Genomic DNA, 20,850 nt, shown 5'->3' with positions numbered 1-20,850 from the left:
ATCTCGCCATGTTCTTTGCGGAGTGTTCCAAGTTCAAAAGGGACAAGAGAGCCCTATTCTTTTGTTTTCCTTATTGTTTTGAGGGTATTGCGACTAAATGGTACTCAGAACACATAAATCCTATTGAACTGAAGGAGTTTGACAAGGTGGTCAATCTGTTTATCGAACGCTTCCTATTCAATGTCGAGGCGCTACCGACCCTCTGCCATCTCTGCAGTCTTAAACAAATAGAAAATGAGAAGACCCGAGATTTCATTCACAGGTGGAGGTCTGCCTGCAACAAGATGAGGGATCCAATATCAGAGGGACATGCATTGTCATTGATCCTGAGCAACTTTTTGCAACCCTAAAGGGACTGATTTCTACCTCTTCGTCAAAGACTTTTATCGAACTGACAGAATGAGCCGAATGACTCAAATTAAGTATGAAAAATGGAGTTTATGAAGGTTTTACCTTTATCAAGAACAACAATCAGCAAAAATTCAAAAAGAAAACCCATTTTACCTATTCCACCAACAACAGTAGGAACCATCACAAGGATAATGCGAAAGGTCACAGTTATAGTTCACGAGGTTCGAACCACAGCAAGAATGAGCAAAAAGGTAAGTCAATTCCTCAGCATGATAAGCAACCACAACAAACTTTTGAGTAAGCGCCAAGATCTCAAGAAAAACCAAAGTGCAAAGGATGGAGTTCCAATCACAAGTTTACCCCCTAGATCAGTCACTCGAAACAGTACTTGAGTATATGCTTACCAGCGATATGATCAAGCTTCCAAGGGTAGCCGATCTAACAGTGGTCATGAAAAAAATGAAAGACAGATTCTGTAAATTCCATGGGACAGTGGGGCATGATACTGAGAACTGCTTTATTCTCAAAAATATCATTCAAGATTACATTGACAAAAATCTTTTAGTAGAAGGCACCGAAGACGAGAAGATGACTATACTAAACCAGCCATTCCTTCAGCATTCTGCAGTAGTAATCTTTGATCAGTCTTTCCGGTCACAGGTTCATATTAAGCCATGTCCCAGCGAAGATATTCATATTCAACATCAGGTCCTAGTACTACAGCGGGCTCAATCCAATGCTCAAAGGATGGACCTTGTTTTAGCTTTCAACAACCTGAATGTCTCGAAGGAACCTGCCAAGGCATCCCTTGAGGTGGCCAGAAGAATTCCAGTGTTTCCTAAGTGCTTCATTAAGACTACCAAAGATGAGAATGGGACAGTCAATGAAAACACTAATTTGGTTCAGGAACCAGTCACTGCCCTCTCGAATAAGTCAAACCTCGAATTGGCACTTGTCTCTTCAAAACACCAGCAGGTCTTTGTTATCGTCACAAAATTTTTTCCTTCCCTGCGGGAGAGAGGGGAAACGATCCTGCGAGTCAAACTTGACCAGAGTATGAAAATTGTTTTGAAATACTCGCCTCCATTTTGAAATTAGCGGGAAAATTCTGAAGAATGGGACTCGACCTGTCGGTACAAGGTTTGACCGTTTCTGGTGCCTTTACCAAGGGTAATCGAACCAAGGACCAAATGTGTGCTTGACTTAGTTAAATTATCAAAATAGTGTTCTATCTTAAATGCACAAAGAATTCAGGCATGTGCTATGAAACTTTGTAAAATGCAAGTTAGAAAACATGATGTATGCTTAGAAAATATTTTGGAGTTGGAAAATGTTTCTAAGGCATAAAGATGGAAATCGATTTCTCAAGGACACCCTGATAAAAGGATTTGAAAATCTTAAGAAAGTCTCTAAAGATTTTGGGAAAATGATGAAGGAATGAAAATCCTTAGAAAATAGTGTGAATTCTTGAGAAAAGACAAACACTTGAAGAGAAAATATTTGTCAAGAAAAACACCAACTTTGAAAATCATCTTTGAAAAATGATTGAAGATTCATAGGAAAACTCTTTAGAGAAAGGAAATTAAATATCAGGAGGTCCTCACCTTGAGGAATTGGAAATCGATTTTGACTCTTGAAAATGATGGAAAACTTCCTTTGAAAATTTGAAAATGAATTCTAAGATAAGAAATATTTTTCGGGAAAATCATGGAAAACTTAGCTTGAGAAAATCAAACTTTTAAAATTTTCAGAGTACCCTTGAAAAATCGATTTCCTTGAAAATGGATTTTTTTTGTTTTTTTTATTCTTTGAAAAAGAAGAAATGATGTAAACTATCCTAATTGAATGAATGCCTTTTTATGAAAACATCTTTTCAGGAAAATATGCAATTTTAAAATTAAACTAAGGTAAGATTACCACATATTCCGACTATGGCTGTAAATATGCTTGTAATATACATTAATTAATTATAAAATATTTTGCAAAATTTAAAGATATGCAGTGAATTTTGGAAGATAGCTTAAGAGTGTAGGCTCGGTGTGACTTGTAGGAAGATGCTGAATCTGGGTTTCGTCCATATTTCGACTAGGGCCGTAAATATGGACTCCACTGAGTTCATCAACTCCCTAAGAGTTGGCGCACGTACCATTCGTGTTCATCCACAATGAATTTCTAAATAAAATGCATGAATCACAAGATAAATAATATTAAATGCACTTATGTATCCAATGCTTCCTAAACTGAGCAAAAAATTTAATCTCTTATTCCAAAGTTACATTTAATTATTACATCATTAAATAGAATGGAAGAAAAGAAAGAGAATTGCAGATTTATGATAGACTCTAGCTCCTTCCTTTGAACGTCCCTGCCAAGCTTGAAATGGGATTAGCTCAAATATGTGGGTTTTTTCAAGATTTTCCAATAATATACTGAAATTATTAGATTTATTTGGACATAAACCCAATCTAATACCTCCTTGATATGATTATGTTTTGGAAATCATGAAAATGTAAGGAAAATACAGATTTGAAATTCCGAATAATGGTCAAAATAACCAAAATACCCCTAATATTGAGGTTATATCTTTTTTAAATCAGGGTTTTTGAAGGAATTTTGATGAAATTTGAAATTTGAGTTGGACCAAATGATGATGGAATGCATGATAAGACATGATGACATGCTGCTAAACATGGTGGGAATATAAAAATCAGAAGTAATGTTAAAATTTTCCTGTAATGAGGATTTTCGCTTGTTTTTCACCTAGATCAGGTTCCAGCGAGAACCCTGTTTTGATGATATGACTAATCTGAACATCAAACGACCTTCATATTGTGCCAAATTTGACAAAGAGCATTCCTGTACCTTTAGAAACAGTATAGAATGATAAAATGAATGAAATGGTATGACCTAGATGCCAAATTTCAAATAAAGTTCTAAAATAAGCAAATTTCGCCTGCGGGCGTGAGCCAACTATGGTATTTTACACAATAACAGAGCAGTTCACCATGGAAATGCCTAATATTATACAGGGTGATGGAAAACATAAAAATGAACAACTTTGGTTTTTACAGCCCCGGGATTTGACTTACGACACATTCGGTAGCAGGGATTTGTTTTTGATAGACATGGAGTTAATAGGAATTGCTACAAAATAGACAAAAAATAATAATCTGCCATCAAAATTTCCACAATTTTAATGGAATACTCCTTACATGTATACAAGAAACTTTGATGTTTATAGTATCGACATTTGATCCACAGACCGAAAAAAAAATACAATGACCAATGCATAATTTAGAAAGACCGACAAAGATGTCCAAACGGTAGTCTAACATTAAAATTATAGAAATGATATACAGACCAATCAAAAATTTATGAAATTCCAGAATCAAATAGTGAACATTTAGGACATGAAATTCTTATTTTACAGATCTAGATTTGGAGTTATATCCAGAGAGAACCAGTCGACTCAAGTCAACCTAGAGTCTTAGACGCTAATATTGGGCTCTAACACGTGTCATCTGGTCTCGGGTTTTTGATAGGTAGCAAAGAAAATTGGAAAAATCGGATAAAATAAGATTAAATACTAGAGTCCACTTTGAATTTGGGGCATTTTTTGGATCAGAAATAAAATTTCCCATGAGGGAGATATCGATTTTATAAATCAGGATTCACTATCATTAGTGTTTCCCGAGTCTTAAAACCCGTTCCAACATTTTGAATTTTGAGTAAAGTAAACGGGATCAAATGATTTTGATTGTTTTGCAGAATATCAGGGACAGCAACCCTCACACAATATGATTTTTTTTTCTGCATTTTTAGAATAAAATATGTACATAAAATAACATATGGACTGACTGCCAAAAATAGAGAATTACAAAAATGAAATAATTTGCATAAAATACCTAATTAAATCATAAAACATGCTATTTTAACGAAATAAAATATGAATCTAACCTATTAAATGCATGATTATGATGAAATGCTATAGAAAAATACATCAAGGAATCATGTTTATACTTGATATATGTCATTTTATGGGAATGGTTCTATCCATCATCCGGACAAACCCTTTCTTCAAAATGACCATTCCATGTGATTGCATACAATTTTCAGTATGTAAATTAAAATAACAGCATTATTTCCGTAGAATCAACTTGAATGGGAGCTCACCTCGTGTTCTTCTGGTGTTTTGAGGCTTCGGAGACGGGCGACTATGGATGGCTTCTCTTGTTTTTCGAACCGAGCTTTCGAATGCATGTGGAAGTCGACCTCTGCTCCTAGGTCGGGCTTGGAGTGGCGTGAGCTAGATAGGTGCTTTGATGCAATGTCTCGGATGGGCCCAAAGAAGGGGTGGGGGATTCAGACGAGGAAAAGGAAACTTGAAAAATTTAGGTTGAAGTTCAGATCCAAAAGAGAGCCCTCCAGACTGGGTGTGGGCTATAGTATTTATAAATTTCTAAGAGGTTTTTTGAAATTCAAACAGGATGCTCATCAGAGCCTTCATGTGGCGCCACCTTGAAATTTTTGAAATAAAATAAAATGCAAATTTTGTAAATAAGACACCTCAGCAGAATTCAAATTTTTTTGAAAAGGAGTTGGCTTGATTTTCTCTGCAGGGGGGGCTCTAGTGTGGCGCCACCTATGTGTGGGCCCACTTCTTGATTTGCTTTTATTCAAAATTTTGTTTTCCTGGAAGATTAAGAGATTGCCATGTGGCACCACCTCAGGGTGGTTCTACATTGACATGTGTTAGAGGGGAGAAGCAGAGGAAGCATATGGCGCCACCTCAAAGGTAATTGAAAATTTTCAAAATTTTGGTTTTTGCTTTTTTTCCTAAAATCAAGCTGCAAAGATATTTTTAAGGGGAGCTTTCCAGAGATGGCGCCACCTCAGGGTGGGACGCCCCTCTTGCTTGGAGTACTTTTAAAATTTGAACTTTTGCTTTTTCTGGAGGAGAGAGAGAGATGGACATGTGGCACCACCTCATGGTGGCTCCACACTGACAAGTGTCAGCTGCAGAAGGAAGCATCCCAGATGGCACCACCTCTGGACTCTTTTAAAATTCAAACTTGGTTGATTCTGGAGGAATGGAGGATGGCCATGTGGCGCCACCTCAGGGTGGCTCCACACTGACAAGTGGCATGAAATAAAGAAGAAGACTGAAGACATGTGGTGCCCCCTTAGAGAGACCCCACACTGACACATGTTAGAAGGTAAAAAGAGAAAGATGTAGGGAGGACAAGTGGCAACTAATGGAGGTGCAAGGAGGAGGACATGTGGCGTCACCTCAGGGTGACCCCACACTAACACATGGCAGAGAACTAAAAGAACAAAGAAGAGAGAGGCCATGTGGTGTCACCTCAGAGTGACCCCACACTGCCAAATGGCACAAAACTAAAAGGGAAGGCAAACGACGCGTGGCAGAAGATGGAAGGAGAGAGAAGAAGATGGCGTCATCTCTGGGTGGTCCCATACGAATAAAAATTTAAATAAAAGGAAATAAAAAGGAAATTGAAGTGTGATGCCACCTCAAAGTGGGTCCCACATCATTTCTTTATTTAAAATAAAAAATAAAATTGAAGTGAAAATCTAAATAAATAAAATTCTTTTTGAAATTTTTATAAAAATTAGACTGACTAGAAAATACGAAGCAAAATTTGCAAAAATTTAAAAGAAAGGTGGTCCTTCAGAGCAAAATAGTAAAATGAAGAGATTTTAAAAAGAAATTCAAAGTCTTTTTGCAAAGAAAATAGAAATTTAAAGTCCAAAGCTTCATCCTCTTCTTTTGGCAGAGTCGATCCATTTGATAGAATTTGAAAACCATCCAGATCATTTTCCTGAGAAAACTTTTTTTTTGCAATCCGGGGTCCTGGGGGTTAAAATGAGAGAAATTGGCAATTTTGAAAACCCAGGGATTTGAAATCAATTTTGAAAGAGTTAAAGTTCAAATCTGGATTGATAGTTTTGAAAATCTAGAGTTCTGGATCTCGAGATGACATGTTGTGCTGTGAAGTGATATGAAATGCTCCTACGGTGATATGCAAAGACATGTTTTGTGAAATGCAATTCTGAATCAAGAATTAGAGATTCTAGTCTCTTTTCAAGGGTAAGACTTTGAAAATTTATGATTTGAATATGCTTCTGAGCCTAAATAGAGAAATTTTGAGAATCAGGGGTGAAATTTGGACTCCTGCGGGGTCCAAGCTCAGAAAATGACCATTTTGCCCTCTAGTGATCTTAAGGGATGGTTCACGATGGTTGGTGGAAATGTCAGGGAGGCGAGTGAAAATTTGGGGTGTTTACAGATGCCCCTCTTTGCTACTAAGCCGACTTATGGACGAGCTTAGTGGCAAAGAAAAACACACCGAATTTGGGCTAAAAAAATGCCCCAGTTAGAAGGATCGGACTGAGTACAGAGATATTAGCCCTGATGAAGAGGGTAGATATGAAGTGGAGAATGAAGAGGAAGAGATTCACTCTATGAAAGTGAAGTTCAGGTTTTTGCCCTTAACCTGAATGGGACAAAAAATTCCTCGTACAGGACGAGGCTCAGGTTTAACCCTTGGCTTGATTGGAGAATAAAATACCTCATCAAAATGAGGCTCAGGTTTGTACCCTTAACCTGATTGGGCAGAAATGAAATACCTCATCAAAATGAGGCTCAGGTTTATACCCTTAACCTGATCGGGTGGAAATGAAATACTTCATCAAAAGAAGACTCAGGTTTATACCCATAACCTGGTCGGGAAAATGAATGAAATCCTCGAAGGAAGAGACCATAATGGAACCTTCGAATTTTGCACAATAAATATGATAGGGGTTTTGTAGAAGGAAGGAAAATGGGGTCCCTAAAGCTTGAAAAGGGATTGATCTTGGGCGCCTTGTTGCTGAGACTAAATCAGCTTTTGAAATTGCCTTTTGCGATAAAATGATTGGGGGTTCGACCTTGAACCGAAATTGAATTGTCTATGGTGGGACAATAAGGACACAGGGAAGTGTGCGAATCTGAGAGCTTGTGCGCTCAGATTATAAAAAAAAAGGGAAGGAAACTTGAAAACTCCCGTAATCGAGTCCTAAAGAGGGATTGAAAATGGTGTCAAGATGTATAAAAAAAGGGCATCAAGCTCTCACTTCACGTCAGGATAGCTAGAAAATATTGTCAAAATGTTGAAAATTTTGTTGTTGATTCAAAGTATTTGAAAATGATGCACATCGTTGCAAAAATATTCCTTCTTTTCTACCTCCAAACGAGATTGGCTTCATAGAATCAAGATTTGAATTCAAATTGCTTACGATTGGACTTCTTTAAGGAAGCTATATTTCCTTGATATGAGCAGAAAAGAGAGAATTTAATATTATGAAAGCAATTGATGAAAAAATATTGATAATAGAATTTCACAAAATCAAAGAAGATTCTTGGCGAATTTGGCAGTTTGATATTCTGGAATGCTTTTCTCATGACGATCTTTCTGTGCTCTTTTGAGCTCTCTTGGGTTTCGGGGGAGTTTATTAGATCATCCTTCATTTTGGAGATGTCCTGACTTTTTTCTCTTTCTTTTTCCTATCTCTCTCTCTTTTTTTTGGAAGGGTACGTCACAAACTCCTTCAACTTGAAGATGTTCTGATCCTTCTTTGTCTCAAAGACTATATTGACGGTATTGACTTATTGGTTAGTGATCTTTTGATGATAGCAGAAATTAGATATCTTTTAGGGTTTGTAGGGAGGTTCATCGCAATCGCCTTCATCTTGACGATGATTTAAACTTTCCCTAGAAGGATCCATCACAAACTCCTTCATCTTCAAGATGATTTGAATCTTCTTTTTCCCCGGGGGTCTAACTCGCATATCCGTCTTCACCTTGACGACAATTGAGAGATCCCTTTTGCAGATATTTAATTGCAGCTTAGGTGATTTGAAGAGATATAGATTGGGTGAATTCTCTCTTTTTCTAGCGCTCAGGATATTTCCACTGCCTTATTTTTACAAGAATGGTCTTTAAAGATGTGTCATAACTGTGATCAATATCAATCATTTATGGCTTTGCAACAACATTGAATTTTCTTTGTTGGCCATATCGAGGATTTATCCTTCATCCTTTTGGTTGACCAATAGAAAGAATTTGGATTTTTGAATCTTTCTTTGCAAAAGCTTTGCTCTTTTGGAAGTAATGATGAAGGTATTCTGAGGTAAAGATTTGTGCAATAAAGATTTTGAAATCAACAAGTAATTGATTGAGAAATTGGCAAAATGTTCTTGAAATCCTTGGTGAAAGAGAGCATTTGAAGTCCGACTTAATGCATCCATGACGAAAATTATCCTCTCTGTTCCTTAAAGGAGAAGACTCAGGCTTAACCCTTACCTGAATGGGAAATGTGAATTACTCCTCTCTTCCCTAAAGGGAAGGTGTTTGCAAAACAAACTTTCGAAGAGAAATTGAGCTTTCGTCAAAACTCCCTAACATTAGGCTTCTCTTATGGAAATGGGGCCGATAGTAGTGAGGTCGGTAAATTGGGTCATGAAGGAACGAGTTCATCACACTCTCCCTGAAAAGAGGATCCTTCATGACGAAATGACCTAGTATGAAAAATTGGGGGGCTACAAGGAAAGCGAGCCTCCGTCGAAGCTCTCCCTGAAATAAGGGTTTCTTGTGTGAAATTGGGTTGTTGTTTTGCAAACAGTTCACGAAGACACGAGTCCCTTCAAAATCTCTCTGAAAAGGGGCTAAGTGAACAAATTGGATAGCATGCGAGAAGAACGAGCTCCCTCGAACTCTCCCTAAAAAGGGTCTCTCGCAAGAGAAAATGATTGAGATTGGATATTGGGTGACCAGGAGGTCGAAATTGAGAATGGGATGACCCAGAGGTCGAAATTAGAAATTGAGTGACCCGAAGGTCGAAATTTGAAATTGAATGACCTAGAGGTCAAAATTAGAAATTAGATGACCTGGAGGTCGAAATTGGAAATTGGATGACCTAACGGTCGAAAATTGAGAATTGGTTGACCCAAAGGTCGAAATTAGGTGACCAGAAGGTCGAAATTGGAAATTGAAAATTGGAAATGGAGAATTGAAAATTGAAAATTGAAAATTGAGAATTGAGAATTGAGAATTGAGAATTGGAAATTAGGTGACCCGAAGGTTAAAATTGGGAATTGAATGACCCAAAGGTCAAAATTAAAGAATTGATTGACCCGAAGGTCGAAATTGAAGAATTGAATGACCTGAAGATTTAAATTGGTGGACTCGAAGATCAAATTTGAGAAATTGACTGACCCTGAGGATCAAAGTTGATTATTGAATTTTGATGAGAGTTCAGAGATGACTGAACCTAAGAGATCAACTAACGTGACCAGTGGGCAAGATATTAACGCGAGGGTTAGAACTTGGAAGAATACCAGATTTTGAAAAACAAGTATTCTTGAAAAAGAACCAACACAAAGTTGGGTTTGGGAAAAAATTGAGTCAGAACTCGGATCGATAAAGGAATGAGTTCACGAGTCAGAACCTGGATCAACAAAGGAGAATAGAGAGCTCGAGTTCGAGCTCGAGTTCGAGCTCGAATAAAGTAAAGAGATCACAAGTCGGAACTCAGATCAACAAAGGAGAGTAAAGAGCTTGAGTCAGAGCTCGAATAAAGTAAAGAGATCGCGAGTCAGAACTCGGATCAACAAAGGAGAATAAAGAGCTCGAGTCAGAGCTCGAATAATGTAAAAAGATCACGAGTCGAAACCCGAATCAACAAAGGAAAAATAATTTGCAGGCAAATCCGAGTCGGAACTTGGATCAACAAAGGAAAAATAATTTGAAGGAAAACCTTAGTCGAAACTTGGATCAACAAAGGAAAATAATTTGAAGTAAAACCCGAGTCGGAACTCAGATCTTCAAAGAAAAAATAATTTAAGAGAAACCTGAGTCGAAACTCGGTTTTTTAAAGGAAAATAATTAAAAAAAAAAACCTGAATCGGAACTCGGATCTTCAAAGGAAAAAATAATTTGAAGGAAAACCCGAGTGGGAACTCGGATCTTCAAAAGAAAAATAATTTAAGAGAAACTCGAGTCAAAACTCAGTTTTTTAAAGGAAAATAATTTGAAGGAAAACCTGAGTCAGAACTAGGATCTTTAAAGAAAAAAAATAATTTGAAGAAAAACCTGAGTCGGAACTCGGATCTTCAAAGAAAAATAATTTAAGGGAAACCCGCGTCAGAACTCGGTTTTTTTAAAGGAAAATAATTTGAAGGAAAACCTGAGTCGGAACTCGGATCTTCAAAGAAAAAAATCATTTGAAGGAAAACCCGAGTCGAAACTGGGTTCTTCAAAGAAAAATAATTTAGGGAAACCCGAGTCAGAACTCGGTTTTTTTAAAGGAAAATAATTTGAAGGAAAACCCGAGTCGAAACTCGGATCTTCAAAGAAAAAAATAATTTAAAGGAAAACCTGAGTCGGAACTCGGATCTTCAAAGGAAAAATAAACCAACTTGAAAGTTGGATTTTGAAAAGGAAGAAATCTGAGTCGAAACTCGAATTTCTAAAAGAAAAATGGACCAACCTGAGAGTTGGGTTTGAAAGAAAAAGAAGTCTGAATCGGAATTCAGATCTTCAGAGGAAAACTCGATTAGAGGATCAAAATTTTGTAAATTGCCAGTGCGGGAACTAGGTTTTGGTAAGAGGATTCTATCTGAAGAATTTTGATGAAAATCGACAAAGATTGTAAACTGGAGTTAGGGATTGATGATTAGGATGAGAAATCATTCATAGTCTTAGAATTTATCTCTTATCCTAAATGGGAAATGAATTGGGTGCATAATCAATGCAAATGAAGTGTAGATGAAAGATGAGAGATTTTATTTGATCCTGCCTGCATACAGAATGTTTGAAAACAAATTCTCAAAGGATGCCCCAATGTAATGGGGAAGAGGGAATAATATTTAAAGAAGGCTCTTTTGAGAAGAAACATAATGACAAAAGAAGAAAATCAAAGTTAGTAATGAGCATCCCTGTGGATTCAGGAAAATATAAAAAGAATTTTGCAAAAGAAGAAAGGCAAGCAAAAGTTTTTAAGGAAAAATTATTTACAAGAGATATATTACATGAGAATTTGGAGAAATCATGAAAAAAAGTGTCACCCCGAAATGAGGAAAAGTTGATGATTTTATTGATGCATTAAAAGAGATGACAACTTAAAAAGGAAAAACAACTAGGACTATATTGTCCTGACAAAAAGTAAAAATGACAAAAATGAGAGGGCATTGACATTATCATTCTTCTGAGTGATCCAGGAAAGGCTTGATCAGGACTGTAAGTTGTCCCTTTCTTTCTTCTGGCACCAAAAGCTCTTTATCGATGTAGTCTTGTACAATTTTTTTGAGAATGAAGTAGCATTCAATATCGTGCCCCATTGTACAATGGAACTTGCAGAAACAATCTTTCAATTTCCTCATGGTGACGGGAGGATCAACAATCCTTGGAAGTTTGATCATAATCTTCATGAGCAGATATCCAAGAATTTCCTCGATTGGCTGACCTAAAGGAGTAAACTCGTGATCATAACCCCAACCATTATGCTTTATCTTCTTCGAATTGCTTGATTTCTGTTGAGTACTGACTTCTTTGACTTCTTTCTGGGAACTGGACTGAACCTGCTTGGTTAGGGCTACTGGATGTTCTTCTTCTTTGTCTTCAACAAAGAGATTCTTATCAATGTAGTCTTGCACAATATTTTTGAAGATGAAACAATGATCAGTGTCATGCCCTACCGCCCGATGGAATTTACATAACCGGTTCATGAATCTTCCCATGATGGTGGGAGGATCCATGGCTTTTGGGAGCCTGACTAATCCCTTGATCAACATGTATTCAAGGACTTTGTCGAGTGGCTCGTCTATAGGAGTGAAATCTCGATCATTGCTTCAGTTTTCACGCTTTGGTTTTTCTTGATTTTTTTCCTTTTGTTGAGGGCTGGATTGAAAAGGTCTATCCTGGATTTTGGAATACTTTCCCTTCCGACCTTTAGACTTTTCTAAATTGCTGCTTCGATTGCCTTTGTTTTTGTTGCTGTTGTGGTTGCCAATGATGCTCATAGGGATGGTGATAGATGCCTCTTCTTTAACAGAAACTTTTCTGAAATTGGCCTCAACTTGCTCGGATAATATCTCGATCATCATTTTTTTGAACAACCGATATATAGAGGGATCGATCTCATCCTTGCTGGTCTGAGCTCTCTCTTTGGCAGACTTTATGGAATCCATTTCTTACTCACTGTTTGTAACTAATATGCCGAAGTGGCGCGCGATCTTTGATCTCGTCTGGATCACACAACCATGCCAATGCCCTCTGCAGGACAAAATGAGATGTTTAGCATGACAGAGAAAGAATTTTGAAGGCAAAAATCTTGAAAAAAAATGATAAGATTAGGTTAGCAATCTTGGAAGGAGATGACAAACAAATTTTTTGAATAAAATTTGGAAGATATACTGGAAGATATGGAAAAGTTTTTGAAGATAGACGGTAAAATTTGAAATTTCAAAATTTTGCAAACAGGATCAGAATAAGGCTGGAAATTCGAGATCCAGTAGAATAGAAGAATGGAAAATCACCTGGAGTTTTGAGAAAATGGGATAATTTAGAAAATCATCCAGGGTTTGGAGAAAATACGAGAAATATTTTATGAAAGATGAAAAATAAGGATATTTGGAAAATTGTCTAATATTTTGGAAAAAATGGGAAATATGAGAAAATAAGGTACATACAATCACATCCTGCATAAACACTTATGCACGTACAACACTCCCTAAGAGGCTAACTCTAGATGCATCATTTTGAAAAGCAGTTGTAGGATCTTAATCCTAACTCTAGGTTCAGATCATCTTTGTCCAATCCATATATGCCGATACACTCGAGTTGAGACCCGAAGTACGTGGCATAAAATTTCAACTCCGGTTCTAGGCTTGAGTTTCCCAACATCCTTGAGCGCCTACTGATATACTTCGGACTATGGCCCTTAGTACGTGGTAGGGGGACGTCAACCCAAATAGGTGGTCCAGTTGTGAGGCTCTGTGAAGACCAGGTAAAGATAGGTAGGGAATTTGAAAAAAAATGATCACATGCAAGAAATAGAAGGCTCTAAGTCCTAGAGAGATAAATTTTTGAAATTTTTTGAAGAAGCATATAATGTTTGCATTCAGATCCTAAATTGAGGAGAGTTGTGTTTAGACCTAAGTCTATGTGAGCATGAAAGTGTCTCCTCAGTATAGTCCTACCAAACCACGCCTAAGCTATATGCAATCAATGTCAGCTAGGTCAGAATCTAGGTTCCTTAGTTCGCATGATATCAGAAAGCAAAAAGGTTGACATTTTGATAACACAGTTTTGATAATTGAACTAACTTAAACACACTTTTGATCAGACAAGAACAGGTCCCATCTCGGTCGCCAAACCTGTTATCGTCGCAAAATTTTTCCCATCCCTGCGGGAGAGAGGGAAAACGATCCTGCGAGTCAAACTTGACCAGAGTTTGAAAATTGTTTTGAAATACTCGCCTTCGTTTTGAAATTAGCGGGAAAATTCTGAAGAATGGGACTCGACCTGTCGGTACGAGGTTCGACGGTTCCTGGTGCCTTTACCAGGGGTAATCGAACCAAGGACCAAATGTGTGCTTGACTTAGTTAAATCATCAAAATAGTGTTCTATCCTAAATGCACAGAGAATTCAGGCATGTGCTATGGAACTTTGTAAAATGCAAGTTGGAAAACATGATGTATGCTTAGAAAATATTTTGGAGTTGGAAAATGTTTCTAAGGAAAAAAGATGTAAATCGATTTTTCGAGGACACCCTGATAAAAGGATTTGAAAATCTTAAGAAAGTCTTTAAAGATTTTGGGAAAATCATGAAGGAATGAGAATCTTTAGAAAATAGTGTGAATTCTTGAGAAAAGACAAACACTTGAAGGGAAAATATTTGTCAAGAAAAACTCCAACTTTGAAAATCATCTTTGGAAAACAATTGAAGATTCATAGGAAAACTCTTTTGAGAAAGGCAATTAAATCTTAGGAAATTGAAATTCAGGAGGTCCTAACCTTGAGGAATTGGAAATCGATTTTGACTCTTGAAAATGATGGAAAACTTCCTTTGAAAATTTGAAAATGAATTCTAAGATAAGAAATATTTTTCGGGAAAATCATGGAAAATTTAGCTTGGGAAAATCAAACTTTGAAAATTTTCAGAGTACCCTTGAAGAATCGATTTCCTTGAAAATGAATTTTTTTCTTTTTATTCTTTGAAAAAGAAGGAATGATGTAAACTATCCTAATTGAATGAATGCCTTTTTATGAAAACATCTTTTCAGGAAAATATGCAATTTTAAAATTAAACTAAGGTAAGATTACCACATATTCCGACTATGGCCGTAAATATGCTTGTAATATACATTAATTAATTATAAAATATTTTGCAATATTTAAAGATATGCAGTGAATTTTGGAAGATAGCTTAAGAGTGTAGGCTCGGTGTGACTTGTAGGAAGATGCTGAATCTGGGTTTCGTCCATATTTCGACTAGGGCCGTAAATATGGACTCCACTGAGTTCATCAACTCCCTAAGAGTTGGGGCACGTACCATTCGTGTTCATCCACAATGAATTTCTAAATAAAATGCATGAATCACAAGATAAATAATATTAAATGCACTTTTGTATGCAATGCTTCCTAAACTGAGCAGAAAATTTAATCTCTTATTCCAAAGTTACATTTAATTATTACATCATTAAATAGAATGGAAGAAAAGAAAGAGAATTGCAGATTTATGATAGACTCTAGCTCCTTCCTTTGAACGTCCCTGCCAAGCTTGAAATGGGATTAGCTCAAATATGTGGGTTTTTTCAAGATTTTCCAATAATATACTAAAATTATTAGATTTATTTGGACATAAACCCAATCTAATACCTCCTTGATATGATTATGTTTTACGAATCATGAAAATGTAAGGAAAATAGGAAAATACAGATTTGAAATTCCGAATAATGGTCAAAATAACCAAAATACCCTTAATATTGAGGTTATATCTTTTTTAAATCAGGGTTTTTGAAGGAATTTTGATGAAATTTGAAATTTGAATTAGACCAAATGATGATGAAATGCATGATGACATGCTGCTAAACATGGTGGGAATGTAAAAAACAGAAGTAATGTTGAAATTTTTCCGAAATGATGAATTTCGCTTCTTTTTTGCCTGGATCAGGGTCCCGCGAGAACCCTATTTTGATGATATGACTAATCTAAACATCAAACGACCTTCAAATTATTCCAAATTTGACAAAGAGCATTCTTTTACCCTTAGGAACAGTATAGAATGACAAAATGCATGAAATGGTATGACCTAGATGCCAAATTTTAAATAAAATTCTAAAATAAGCAAATTTCGTCTGCGGGCGCGAGCCAACTACGGTATTTTACACAATAACAGAGAAGTCCACCGTGGAAATGCCTAATATTATACAGGGTGCTGGAAAACATAAAAATGAACAACTTTGGTTTTTACAGCCCCAGGATTTGACTTACGACACGTTCGGTAGCAGGGATTTGTTTCTGATAGACATGGAGTTAATAGGAATTGCTACAAAACAGACAAAAAATAATAATCTGCCATCAAAATTCCCGAAATTTTAAGGGAATACTCCTAACATGTATACAAGCAACTTTCATGTTTGCAGTATCGACATTTGATCTACGGACAGAAAAAAAAAATACGATGACCAATGCATATTCAGAAAGACCGACAAAGATGTCCAAACGGCAGTCTAACATTAAAATTAAATAAATGATATACAGACCAATCTAAAAATTATGAAATTCCGGAATCAAACAGTGGACACTTAGGACATGAAGTTCTTATTTTACAAATCCGGATTTAGAGTAATATCCAGAGAGAACCAGTCGACCAGAGTCTTAGGAGCTCATATTGGGCTTTGACACATGTCATCTGGTCTCGGGTTTTTGACAGGTAGCAAAGAAAATCAGAAAAATCTGATAAAATAAGATTAAATACTAGACTCCACCCCGAATTCGTGGCATTTTTAGGATCAGTAATAGGATCTTTCATGATGGAGATCTCGATTTTACAAATCGGGATCCACTATCATTAGTGTTTCCGGGTCTTAAAACCCGTTCCAGCATTTTGAATTTTGAGTAAAGTAAACAGGATCAAATGATTCTGATTTTTTTGCAGAATATCAGGGACAGCAACCCGCACACAATATGATTTTTTTTTTTTTTTTTGCATTTTTAGAATAAAATATGTACATAAAGTAACATATGGACTGACTGCCAAAAACAGAGAATTACAAAAATGAAACAAAATGCATAAAATACCTAATTAAATCATAAAACATGCTATTTTAATGAAATAAAATATGAATCTAACCTATTAAATGCATGATTATAATGAAATGCTATAGAAAAATACATCAAGGAAGCATGTTTATACTTGATATATGTCGTTTTATGGGAATGGTTTGATCCATCATCCGGATGAACCCTTTCTTTAAAACGACCAATCCATGTGATTGCATACGATTTTTAGTATGTAAATTAAAATAAGAGCATTATTTTCGTAGAATCAACTTGAATGGGAGCTCACCTCATGTTCTTCTGGTGTTTTGAGGCTTCGAAGATGGGCGGTTACGGATGGCTTCTCTTGTTTTTCGAACTAAGCTTTTGAATGCACGTGGAAGTCGACCTCTGCTCCTAGGTCGGGCTTGGAGTGACGTGAGCTAGATAGGTGCTTCCATGCAATGTCTCGGATGGGCATTAAGAGGGGGGGGGGGGGTGCGTGAATTCAGAGGAGGAAAAGGAAACTTGAAAATTTTAGGTTGAAGTTCAGATCCAAAAGAGAGCCCTCCAGACTGGGCGTGGGCTATGGTATTTATAAATTTCTGAGAGGTTTTTTGAAATTCAAACAGGATGCTCAGCAAAGCCTCCATGTGGCGCCACCTAAGATCGTGCCACCTTGGAATTTTTGAAATAAAATAAAATACAAATTTTGTAAATAAGACACCTCAGCAGAATTCAATTTTTTTTGAAAAGGAGTTGACTTGATTTTCTGTGCAGGGGGCTCTAGTGTGGCGCCACCTATGTGTGGGCCCACTTCTGGATTTGCTTTTATTCAAAATTTTGTTTTCCTAGAAGAATGAGAGACTGCCATGTGGCACCACCTCAGGGTGGTTCTACATTGACATGTGTCAGAGGGGAGAAGCAGAGGAAGCATATGGTGCCACCTCAGAGGTATTTGAAAATTTTCAAAATTTTTTTTTTTGCTTTTTTGCTAAAATCAAGTTGCAGAGCTATTTTTAAGAGGAGCTTTCCAGAGATGGCGCCACCTTAGAGTGGGACGCCGTTTTTGCTTGGAGTACCTTTAAAATTTGAACTTTTGCTTTTTCTGGAAAAAGGAGAGATGGACATATGGCACCACCTCATGGTGGCTCCATAGTGACAAGTGTCAACTGCAGGAGGAAGCATCTCAGATGGCGTCACCTCTGGACTCTTTTGAAATTCAAACTTGGTTGATTCTGGAGGAATGAAGGATGGCCATGTGGCGCTACCTCAGGGTGGCTCCACACTGACAAGTGGCATGAAATAAAGAAGAAGACTGAAGACATGTGGCGCCCCCTTAGAGAGACCCCACACTGACACATGTCAGAAGGTAAAAAGAGAAAGATGTAGGGAGGACAAGTGGCAACTAATGGAGGTGCAAGGAGGAGGACATGTGGCATCACCTCAGGGTGACCCCACACTGACACATGGTAGAGAACTAAAAGAACAAAGAAAAGAGAGGCCATGTGGTGTCACCTCAGAGTGACCCCACACTGCCAAATAGCGCAGAACTAAAAGGGAAGGCAAACGACATGTGGCAGAAGGTGGAAGGAGAGAGAAGAGGATGGCATCATCTCTGGGTGGCCTCATACGAATAAAAATTTAAATAAAAGGAAATAAAACGGAAATTGAAGTGTGACGCCACCTCAAAGTGGGTCCCACAACATTTCTTTATTTAAAATAAAAAATAAAATTGAAGTGAAAATGTAAATAAATAAAATTCTTTTTGAAATTTTTATAAAAATTAGACTGACTAGAAAATACGAAGCGAAATTTGTAAAAATTTAAAAGAAAGGTGGCCTTTTAAGGCAAAATAATAAAATTGAGAGATTTTATAAAGAAATTCAAAGTCGTTTGCAAAGAAAATAGAAATTTAAGGTCCAAAGCTTCATCCCCTTCTTTTGGCAGAGCCAATCCATTTGATAGAATTTGAAAATCCATATTAAAAACTATCCAGATCGTTTTCCTGAGAAAACTTTTTTTTTGCAATCCGGGGTCCTGGGTGTTAAAATGAGAGAAATTAGCAATTTTGAAAACCCAAGGATTTGAAATCAATTTTGAAAGAGTTAAAATTCAAATCTGGATTGACAGTTTTGAAAATCAAGAGTTTTGGATCTCTAGATGACATGCTGTGCTGTGAAGTGATATGAAATGCTCCTACGGTGATATGCAAAGACATGTTTTGTGAAATGAAATTCTGAATCAGGAATTGGAGATTCGAGTCTTCTATCAAAGGTAAGACTTTGAAAATTTATGATTTGAAGATGCTTCTAAGCCTAAATACAAAAATTTTGAGAATTGGGGGTGAAATTTGGACTCCTGCAGGGTCCAAGCTCAGAAAATGGCAATTTTGCTCTCTAGTGATATTAAGGGATGGTTCACGACGGTTGGTGGAAATGTCAGAGAGGTGAGTGAAAATTTGGGGTTTATAGTCTTGGATGATCTACTATGAAAGATTAAAGTGAAACCAAGCACAACTCCAAAGGATATCACTCAGATCGTCAATCAGACTATGACCAATGCTCTAATCACTTTTTTCGGATGAAGATCTACTGAAGCCTCACACATTTCATAATAATGCCTTATACATTATAGTTCGAACCAGGGGAATGATTGTACCCCATGTACTCGTTGATGGAGGCAGTAGCCTCAACATTTTCCCTAAGATGACTGTCAAGGCTCTGGGTATAAAAGAGGAAGAATATGCGCCAGATCCAATCAACATCTATGGGTTCGACAACCATGGACAGACCGCGAAAGGCAAACTCTTTCTAGAAATCTTCATCAACTACTCTGTCCACACAGTTCTTTTTCATGTTGTCAATGTGCCGCCAACATATAATCTTTTACTGGGGTGAACGTGGATTCACAATGCAAATGCAGAGCCATCCACTCTACATCAATGCATCAAGTGGTCCAAGGGCGGTATGATCACTACTATCCTGGGAGAGGATCCAGAAGAGAAGTTGCCATAACCTATGATTCTGAGGCCAACCTATACCGCTGATATCCCTAGCATCAGGGAAAGTGAAGAGGTTATTTTCAGTGAAAGCCTCGAAATGCTAAAGTTAGAAGCCACACCAGAGACAAAGCATACCACCGCGATAGTCTAATGGCAAGGACCGCATTTCTTCAAGATCGGAGGTTATCTTGATTATAGCAGTTTCAGAGATCATCCTTTATTTTGGAGTTCATAAAAGCCAAAAAAGGATTTGACCTCCTACTGAAGCACGATTATCAGCCTTTCAAAGGCTTGGGCAAGAACAGAGATGGACGGCTAGAGCACGTAATCCCTAACCATCATCCGCGCAGAGCAGGATTGGGATTCATGGGCAAGAGATCTTATAAGGATACTGTCTTCATCAAAGGGATCCATTAAAGGCATCTGCCATCATTCTTTTTCTTTTCATTTCTTTGATTTCTTTAGCTTGTAGGGACAATGTCCCATTTCAGTTCATTTCCTTTAATGTCATCATTTCGTTTAAATGTTCAATAAAGTTATCAATTTCTCTTATCTATCTGGATGCCATCCTTCACTTCTCTCTCTACAATTTGTCTTCAAAGTTCATTGTTATTATCCTTTCCATTTCATGCAATTTGTTTCATGATGAGTGAATTTGTCTAAAATACTACTCGTTTCTCAAAATTTCAGAATGTCGTCCCGATCAATAAGGAAACTCGTTGTCAACCCTTCAATCGTGTTGAAGCCCATAAAGATTTATCGGGTTAAGGCAAGAACAGAGGACAGTAAGATGACCAAGCAGTCAGAAGAACTCAGGGGATTTGATTCATCTCTTCAAGAATTGTCAGAATTTGCAGCGATTCAGAAGCAAGATGAGCCATCATCCCTAGTTCAGGATCCAACTGAAGACATCAATATTGGTTCAGAAGATAGCCCAAAGACTCTCAAAATCGGTACTAGTCTGAGCGCAGATGCGAAAAAAAGGCTCATTGATTTTCTTAAGCAATATCAAGAAGTATTCGCATGGACTTACGAGGATATGCTAGGGTTAGATCCCAAATTGGTTGAACATTGCCTAGTTTTGAAACCAAACATCGAGCCAGTTAAGCAGAAGTTGAGGAAAATAGATCCTCGAATCGAGCAACAAGTCAAGAAAGGACTTACGGATTTACT

Source organism: Nuphar pumila, chromosome 12, assembly GCF_984573655.1.
Source record: "Nuphar pumila chromosome 12, dmNupPumi1.hap1.1, whole genome shotgun sequence".
Taxonomy (NCBI): Eukaryota; Viridiplantae; Streptophyta; class Magnoliopsida; order Nymphaeales; family Nymphaeaceae; genus Nuphar; species Nuphar pumila.
Note: the sequence above shows the minus strand (reverse complement) of the source record.